We start from the raw sequence: 9,614 nt of genomic DNA on the forward strand, positions 1-9,614 counted from the left end.
CCCAAGATCATGGGATGGTGACAGTGTGGGACCAGGACCCGGAAAAAGCTGCAATTTGCTACCCACATGCCCCTGTGATCGGCATGGTTTCTTCAGGCAGGGGCATGCAGGGAGTAAATCACAGTTCAGCCCTGGCCCCGGCCCTGTGCTGTCACCACCCCAAGATCGTGGCCTCAGACCCAGATGCAGCTCCCTGCCCAGCCGCTTACTCTGCCTGCATGGCTCCCAGCCAGTCTCCATGCAGAACCTGGGATCGTAGGGCTATGACAATGTGGGGCTGGGGCAGAGCCCCAGTTCTGCTGGCAGGGTTTTGTGGGGAGTACATTGAGGCTCTGTCCTGACCCCATGTTGTCATCACCTCAAGATCCCAGGGTCTCCTTGGTCCTTCCTGCCTATCTTATTTTCAGTTGTGGCCCTGTCCCAGACCCCTGGCCACATACCCTGCTTGCACGGGTTCCACCACTGGCATTGGTTGTACAGATGGGCCCAGGGGCCCAGGCAGTGGGGCTGAGTCCAGCAGTGGCAGCCAGAAGGAACCATGGCCACCAGGGCTGCTGGGAAATGGATTCTGGTCACAGTCTGGATCTGCTATTTTGCCCACCCCAGTATAGTAGCTCAGATGGAGACTGGCTCTGCTGATTCTGGTATTTGGAATTAGTTTGGGTATTTTTGCACTGCATTGTCATATGTAGATTTATCCCAAGTGTTCCATGTTGTAAATACAGTCTCCTTTTGTAACTTTTGTGGTATGGAGGATGTTATCACAATGACATGAAACATCTATACAATTCATCCCACTACAGGAGTAGCTAGGTCAGTTTGATTGAGTCACTGTCCTGAAGTGAGAAAGCAATGAAATATTGCAACATGACCACTGCAAGTCAAAACTGAAGTGGATTGGTAACGTTGTGTGGCAGCAAGCACAATGTACTATAGGTTAGCTAGTGTTGCTATCTTATTTTTACAGACTTCAACCTTTTGGCTTTCTCACATGCAGGAACCACAATGTCTATCATGTACTAAAGCCTTGCTGGTGCCTCAGCTGGCATATGTAGCCTGGTCCTTGCTCATGTATAGAGAATTTGGCTGAGAAGTGCCTCTTTCTCTGGAACTGGCAAGCATCACCTACCCACCTTTCCTGCTTCCAATTCCTTTTCTTGCACCACGTTTGGTAAGTGTTTATATGATAAAATAGTAGTAGTTGTTCTATTAAGACAGTAGGAGAACTAAAGTTTTATCATGGAGCAGTAGCCTCTGTAGACCATTAGTCTCTCTCCAACTCTTTACAGCTATACCTTAACTGAGGGCCCATCTCCCAATTCTCAACTCTTCTAAATTAGGGAACATCTCTAAATTATACCTTTAATCACTAGCAGTACAAAACCTTTGTGATAGATATAACCTTCTCTACCTATTTGCCACAGTCCAATCCTCCAAAATGACTGGAAAAACCTACCTTGTTGGTCAGGCTTTATTTCAGGTGACTGTGGCTCTGTTGTTTTGGATCTGGTACCATCTTCCTGTTTTACCCACTTTCCAGGGGCGCTCTTAGTCCCAGAGATAACATTCAATTTTTCTCTCTCTACCCAAGGTCTGTCCTCTTAGTAGCCCACTTGTTTTCTTTCAGACAGCTGCTAGAATACATATATGCTGCCTTCTCTGTATGGGTAAGGGCAAAAGGCCTTAGCACACTGATCCTGAATTTATTTTTAGTGTTAGAAATCAGTGTTAAAGTGTTCCCTGACATCTTAGTTTTTTACCTCTGTTAAATTAATCATCAGGATCATCTTAATCAGTTCTGAATTCTTAATTTCAGAGCATGTATGCCTACATGGCAGTGCCAAGTAGAGGTATGTGAACTTGCCCTGAAGCTAGCTGGGGTACTAAAAATTGTACAGGTATGTAAGCCAGTTGCACACTTTGCTTCCATCCCCTCACTTTATCTCTACTAGAAAACCTGGCTTGAGTCCCTTAGCATTTATTAGGCACTACCACTCTGGGATGCCTCCCTAGGTGGTCCTAAATCCGCACTGAAAATGGGTCCTTTTCAAGCAAAATCTTAATCCATAGAACAAAATATATCACTATGGAACAGGAAATAGTTCCTTAATTGAGTGTACAATCAAAGTTTACCTATTAACTTTAGACTATAAGCTTTTTGTTACTGGCTTTTTTGTTGCATTGGTATGTGTATGTGCTGCAAGGCACCACTATGCAGGGATTCCCTGTATTAACTCTGAAGCCAGAAACAGCTTAGTTTAGCTCTTAACAGCAGAGTTTAGTAGCTCATGGGCAGTGCCTGCTTCTAGGTCCTACTGCTTGCTAGTGCGCTTAGGGTAGCATGGGCTACTTTATGCTGTACAGAGGCAAATCTTTCATTTCTACAGCTCCTAGCAGAATGGGATATGAATCAATACTGTTGTTTATTTGTATTACCTTTGCATGTAGGACGATAATAAACTAGATGGGTACTAAAGTATCCTGTCCACATTAAAAATAAGCAGGGGGCTAAGAACTGAGAACATCTGTATAAATGCACATTTGAGCAAGAATTGCAGTGGCTGATCCCTGAATATGGATCACAAATCTTTAACATCCTCTAAAACTAATGTTAGCATTCAAGTGAAACATTGAGGAAGACTTGGGATGCAGGCAAAAGGATCACTCTAAATGCTGGGCTACTGCTAGCTTCATGCTTGTTCCATACCAGAAGCAGCTACAGAACAGAGCCATTTGTCATTAAAATACTGCCCATGCAATCAAACCTGACAAAAACGTAAAGTAAACGCCAAACGTGTAGAATAAGTGTTCAACTTTTAAATAAATAGGATGTTTTAATTTAAGCATACCTGATAAGTGAGGTAATCTAATCTTTCTAAAAGTAATTGTTTCCTCTAGAGTCTTTTGAGCTAGAAACCCATGCAATGCAGGCATTAATTTGGGGCTCTGCTGATAAATTATACATTAAAAAAATATTGCTATTACTTTAATGATCATTCTCAAAAGGCCCTAAAAATCTGAAGCAAAAATAAAGTTTACATTGGTCAAGGGTACAGGATGTAATTACTACAGAAATTGTCAAGAATAAGTTATACAAAATTCATGAAACAGGAAAAATATACTCTTTTATGCATCAATTTTGGGCCAGAAAGCCCAGTTAAGTTACTTTCATCAGGACAGAGGGAATACTTTATACTCTTGCAGTCAATATGGTATTGACTATAATGCAGTCAATGTAGTCAGCGTGGTGATGAGATACTGTAGTTTTCAGAAGCCTTCATTAGGTTTTCAGTGAAATGCCATATTCTCATATTAGTCATCTTCACTGCTTTACATCTTAGAAGATGCATTTCAAACTGTTTTTAAAGTACATTATTATTCTGCTGTTCACCAAAATAGACCGATATACATTATAATATGTTTACGAAGTGGCAGTCTTACAATTCAACATTTTAATGCTTACATTCCATTCCAAGATCACTACAAAATTGTTTCAAATGGCTGTGCTTACTTTTTGGAACAAGTATTTCTAAGTGAAAAGGTTGATGGCTGCAATTTGATTATTAGCAAGTAAAAGAACACAGATAGGAATATTAAATTTGGTATGTCGGTATTCCGTGGAGAATGGAAAATGTTTACGGGACAGTTTTAGTATAGTGCCAATTCTGTGTGATTAAAAACTGCTAAACTCAATTGTCATTTATTTTGTTGCAGTGGGTCTGGTCATTTTAATATCTTCAGAGACTTTGCCTTTGCCAAGAATATTAGCCATTTTAACACAGGGTCTCCATATTGTTTCCTCCTGGCCCTCCTCAAATGAGTGTAGGTTAAGTTAACAGAGCTTGACACCTATTGTAAAAATACTTGCTGGAGTGCTCATTCTACATGAAATGAGAATACATTTTTGTTACAATGGGTACAGAACTCTTGTCCTTGTACAACATGGACCAGAGCTATTTGTAACAGACTTAAGATGGCAGGGGGTAGGAGATGAAGTTTTGACACCCACTCTCTTAAACAACTCATTTCCTAGTGCAGAAGCTATTAGAATCTCTGTGAGCTTAGAGTGAGTTTAGTTGCACTTTGACAGAGCAAAGTTGACTGATCCATGCTTCCCAAATTGCTACTCATCTATTAATTCATTCAGTGCCTCCAACAGATGTCTGCATGAGGGTATGGAAACTCAACTAGCAATAACAGGTCTTACAAATGGGGCTCCAAGGACCTGAGGTAATAGCCAAATAAAACATTAGTTCTCTGAATAATTATACTAGCATCAGTTTTAGTTAAAGCTAACTAAATGTCCACATCATAAAAGTTACCACTGCAATTGGCACCAAGGGGCTCCACATGTTGGCAGTCTCAGCTGAGAGCCTGAGGGCAGAATGGACGTGAAGAGGGAATGCTATTGCAGGGAATGCTATTTCTGGGGGTAAGATATGGGACAATATAAGAAATGCTTCCAGTGTTCCATGGCTGTTCCACAGATGAATCAAGGGGTATCAATTCAGTATCCTTCTAACACTGAGTTAGTTTAGAGTTGAAAGGTTGGGGTGGGGGGGGATGTGGAGAAGGAGAGGCAAGCATTTAAAGAGAGAGCCTATTATGTAAAGATACATTATGTTAAGTTATCCAGGTACAGTTAGATCAAATGTTTTTCTTGAAATGTGCTTCTAGAGATATCTAGACAAAAGGATTTTTTTTTAAATGAGATATGTTGTTACTGTGAAAGGTGTTGGGATCTACAGAGTTGCAAACTGAAACTTCCTCCTCTCACAGAAAGCAAAGGATGGTCAGTGGCACTGCAGACTTCCCCATCTCATGCTAATGCTTCTCCACCTAATTTTTAGGAACAAGAGTTCTTTACTCTACAGTCCAATCAATCCCTGGCTTGATTGCTGCCAACAAGCATGACAACTAATGCCAATTGTGACAGTTGTTTTTGTGAAGGGGGACATCTGTCTATATAGAAACTGGACTGGGACCACAAACTCATTTCACAGAGGCCACCAAATAGTGATCAGATGGTAACAATTAACAGCTTAGCTAAGATATGAACTAGAGTTCTGCAAGTGAGAGACTCTATATCTGATTCATGCTGACCTGTGCCAATTCTATGTTAAAAGAAAAGTGTCTAATTGCTGACAGACGGCTATCCTCCATCAAGAGCCTCCTACCTTGAGGACGTTCATGTGTTTTGAAGTTTAAAAATTTAAACAGTATGCTGTCAGCCATGCCCCTGAGAGAAAAAAATGGGTGTTTTTGAAAACATGATCAGTATGTGTTACAGATGTGCTTCAACAGGAATGTGAGCTATTTGCAAACTCTGATCAGTTTATTTCAACAGTTCTCTATTTTTCCATGGTAAGGACCACTTTGGAAGTGTCCCCTTTTTGAGCTAGCCCCATCCTAGTGTGCCATTTCCATGCTGTTTGGTTCCCTAAACCTTTCCTTCACCTGCTAAGCTCTAAGCTCAGTATTTTAACGCAGATTCCCCACACAAAAAATGCCAATGGAACAAAATATAGCCACAGTAGCCTTTAAAAAAAATTGACATGGACAACGTTTAGGCATTTAAAGAGTGACAGGAATAAACATGTTCTTCAGTGAGTGGGCAGGCAATTTTATTAACTCTTGACAGTCTACCTATGCACGTATTTGCAGGGCAAAAAGCACTAGCGGTTCACAATGTTTCTTTAATTTTTGTGCAGAAGCATCGATTTTTTTTTTTTTTTTTTTTTTCAGATCGCATTTTGTAACACAATATCAGTCTTGCCATGCCCATGTTCTAGATGGGCTGTAGGGATTCTACTGTAATTATGTCAAAAATGAAATATCTCAAAATGTGATTGACAGGTTGATTACAATAATGCATGTGATTAAACTCAGGGTGTGCTTGTGTAACGAACGAGAGAATGTCAGTGGTAATTAACTGTATTTTTGTTAAATTTTGTTGAGCATTTCTTGCTCTCAGGTTGCAGTATATTATAACCAATGAGACATCTAGTGGTGGGACAATTTTCAATTTCTTTTCTGGAACAGAGATACCACCTGGGACTGGGCGGGGGTGGAAATGGATGGACAGGCAGATGGACCAGTCTTTATACATGCTCTTCATTTTATTTACTGGTATCTTGTGTAAATTAGCATAACAAAGAAGTGTTGCTGCTCTCCAGACAGTAAATTCCCAGTAGTCAGGAAAGTGGAGATTACAATAGCAATAGCTTAAAATGTTACCATTTAAGATTGATGTTTCCGCCATCTTCTGTAATATAAGGAATTTGTTAAATAGAGGTTAATGTTGTTCCCCAACTGGAAAGTTTACATGGTGAAGCCAATTTACCAAACAGCTCTAGTTATTTGATAGTATTTTGCATATATATTGCATACCTTTCTCCACCTATTCTCCATCTGTTTTTCTTTTTCTGTGAAAAGCATTTTGGGGTACAGACTATTGTGCCGTATGTCTGTGAAACACCTTGCTCCTTTTTAGTAGGTTACTATGACAGAAATAATAAAGAAATGCATTATTTTTACATTAGATTTGTCTATTCTTCAGTTCTGCTTTTCATCCAAGAATTATCAAACTACTAGATAAAAGCTGTGATGTGTTATATTTCTTTGTAGTGCCATAGCAAGGGAGAGGGCGAGTGGGGTGACGGAAGCAAAGGGGCGCCAATAGGCACAGCCCAGCCAGGGCAGGGCATAGGATGGAGACACGAGTGGCTTGTTTGGGGGGCCACGGGGACAGGGGGAGGGAGGGCGGCAGAAGGCCGGGGCTAACAGGGCTCAGCCCTGCCAAATATAGGGCAGTAGGTAGGGCTGCAAGGCAGCCTGGCCATGGGCTCCGGGCAGCTGCAACAGGGGTGGGGAGGGGTGTGCATGCAGTCAGGATCGCAGCCCAGCATGGATTGCTGGCTGCCCAGCATGGCAGGCAAGTAGCAATTGATTCTGGGAAGGGGGCGCAGATTGAGGCCCCTGCAGTGAAGAAGGGAGTGGGGCAGAGGCAGGGACTAGGTGGTGGAACAATCAGAGCCCAGGTGGCTTGTCCAGGGATGCGGGGGAGCTCCTGCCACTGTGCACCCCGGGGCAGGTCTTGGGAGCATGTGCCCCCTTCTCTGTGTGTGGGGCGGAAGCGGGTGCTGCTGCTGGCTGGGCTCTGCACCCTGCTGCCACTGCCTCTGGAGCTGTGTGATGCCATGTGCGTCCTGCTGCTAGACAGGCAGGGGGCACGGCATTGCACAGGCCAGTGGTGGCAGGCATGTGGCATTGTGCCACTCCCAGCACACCAGAGCAGCAGTGGGCTGCAGAGCCCAGGCCACAGTGGCAGCCCAGCTCCTCTCCATGCACAGATACAGGGGGCATGTGCCCCCCATGCCTGCCCTGGGGATCTGCAGTGACGGGAACCCCCCATGCCCCTGCCCCACTCTTTCTCACCACGGGTGCTTCAATCTGCCTCCCCCCACCCATGGTCCTTTCCCCTTTCCTCACCCCTTCCCCCCCAGAGACTTACCTGCTGGGGAGGGTGGGGGCACATGTGCGTGCATGTGCGCGAGCACTCAGCCCCCTCAACTAATTATTTCTCCCTCTGACTATAGGCAGCTCCTGCCACTGTGTGCACTTCCAGGCAAGCATGGGGGAAGGGGTGTATGTCCCCCCAGATCTGTGTGCAGGGCAGGGGCAGGCTGCTGATGTGGGCTTTGCCGTGGGTGCCAAACTTGGTTGCTAGGGCACTGTTTCCTGGGAACAAATAATTCAGTATCCTGCTGCGGGAGTATGGGCATTGTAAAGAAGAATCAATACATAGACGGAAGGGCAAGGTAGCAAACTGGCCTGGAACTCATCTGATTTCTTTCAGGTTTTAAACTATTGTGTGGCAACTGTCTTCCTATGCACCTGTACAGTACTGGCACACTTTGGCTGCTCACGTAACTTTAAAAGTGACAAGGTAATAATACAGAATATTAAAAACATAATAAAGTGCAGATATATAGAAACAAATGCAGAGGTCTGCTCAAAGGGATTGTTAGGAAAGATGACAAATATGGGGTAATAGTTATAGTTCTTCCCAGTATATTTAAAAACTGGGAAGGAATAAGACTATATGAATTTCAGTTTGCTGAATGAAATGCATACAACAAAGCCTGACAATACCCAGATAGCTTGTGATGAAATCCTTATGTAGCAGCTGTAGGAGTGAGGATATGACTGTATTTATATAAGGTCTTACAAAGTGTGGGGTCATACCTGCTTGTATCAAAGGAGGGTTAAAAAATATACATTTTCATTTTTCACTGCATTTTGTTCAAACCTCATTACCTCGGGAGATCACTATTAGATCAGTAAGCTTACTGCTAAGACCAAACTCACTTCATTCAAGAGATCTGCATCCTCTGAGCTACAAAGGAGAGCAAATAATAAGTTTATAGATTCCTGGTTTCTTATTTAAATAGCATGTACTAAGAACACCAGTACCATTTAATAGAGAACTGTTTAGAGGTATGCTAATGGCCACAAGAAAATTTCAAACCTCCATAATGTGCTTTAATCACCAGCAGGAGATCAAAAGCTACCATGTGATTTTATACAGCATGGGCAGCTTCCAGAACTGCCTTACATGGAAAGAGATCAATGGTAAAATTGGTAGATACAGCAAAGCTTTTGCAATAAAAGCGTTTTATGTATCTTGTTCAAAGCATTTAAGTGCCTTTTAGATCACTGATTGAACTGTAGACATTATAAAGTGGAACCTTTTAATACCAAAATAAATTTTCAGAGTAAAATTCCATTATAGGAAAAAGTGTTGCACTGCAACAGGATAGATAATAATTCTTTCGCATGTAATGGGATATATGAAATGTTTGATGATAAACAGAAGTTCTTTGTATCATTACAGGAAGACTCAGTATAGACACAAACAACTGTACAGAACAATATATTTTGTATATATATTTGGTATTTCCTATATATAGTGTATATGTACCTATAAATACATACCCTAACTAAGATGGGTGAATACACTTTATCTTGAGGCAGTTGAAAGGAAGGAGAAAGTGCTGCTCCACCCATATGAATATTGGACCACAACCAAAGTAAACATATGAGCGCTTTAGAAACTCACAAAAGCCCTTTAATTTGGATTAATTTAGTGGGCTTCAAACAGACTCTAGTCTTAGAAGGCTCAAGTTAGTTAAAATTATTTCTTTTAACATATTCAAATTATCTGCCTGTGAGCTTCACACACACTCCCAGGAAAGGAGAAACTTTTCAAAGCATCTGACTCAATAGCTTCTTTTCCACACCAGTATTTTGATGAGACAATAATGCCATTCCAACCAATCTTTCTCATTTTTTATTCTCATGCTTTATTTATTTTTGGCTACATTATTGCTTTGGTCTCACCAGTATAAATCACTTAAGGTAATGGAATACCAGTTCATTAGATGCTCTCTGCTTTCCATTATGCTCTGTCCACTGAATTTCTCTACTGAGTGAGAATTGACTGAATTCAGACTATGCCAATCTGACCTATCTCTTCAGCCCCACAAGAAATCCTTAAGATGAATTTCACTTGCTATTTAAATGAAATGCTCACTCTTTCCATTTTATCTTAA

The 9,614-nt window shown here is 41.9% G+C and overlaps 1 long non-coding RNA gene across 2 annotated transcripts in view; it reads right to left on the reverse strand.

Moving 5' to 3' along the window:
* Positions 1-2,814: 2,814 nt before the first annotated feature.
* Positions 2,815-9,614, reverse strand: part of LOC112550045 — a 13,229-nt gene continuing 6,429 nt past the window's right edge. The window contains exons 2-3 of one of the 2 annotated variants that reach the window (XR_003093706.1): positions 6,391-6,500; positions 2,815-3,356 (exon numbers count right to left, since the gene is read on the reverse strand). This is a non-coding gene — a long non-coding RNA (uncharacterized LOC112550045). Of the gene's footprint in view, positions 3,357-5,741; positions 6,266-6,390; positions 6,501-9,614 lie in introns of those variants that run through there. The other variant, XR_003093705.1, reaches the window with a different exon arrangement.

Source organism: Alligator sinensis, unplaced genomic scaffold, assembly GCF_000455745.1.
Source record: "Alligator sinensis unplaced genomic scaffold, ASM45574v1 scaffold624_1, whole genome shotgun sequence".
NCBI classification, from domain to species: Eukaryota; Metazoa; Chordata; order Crocodylia; family Alligatoridae; genus Alligator; species Alligator sinensis.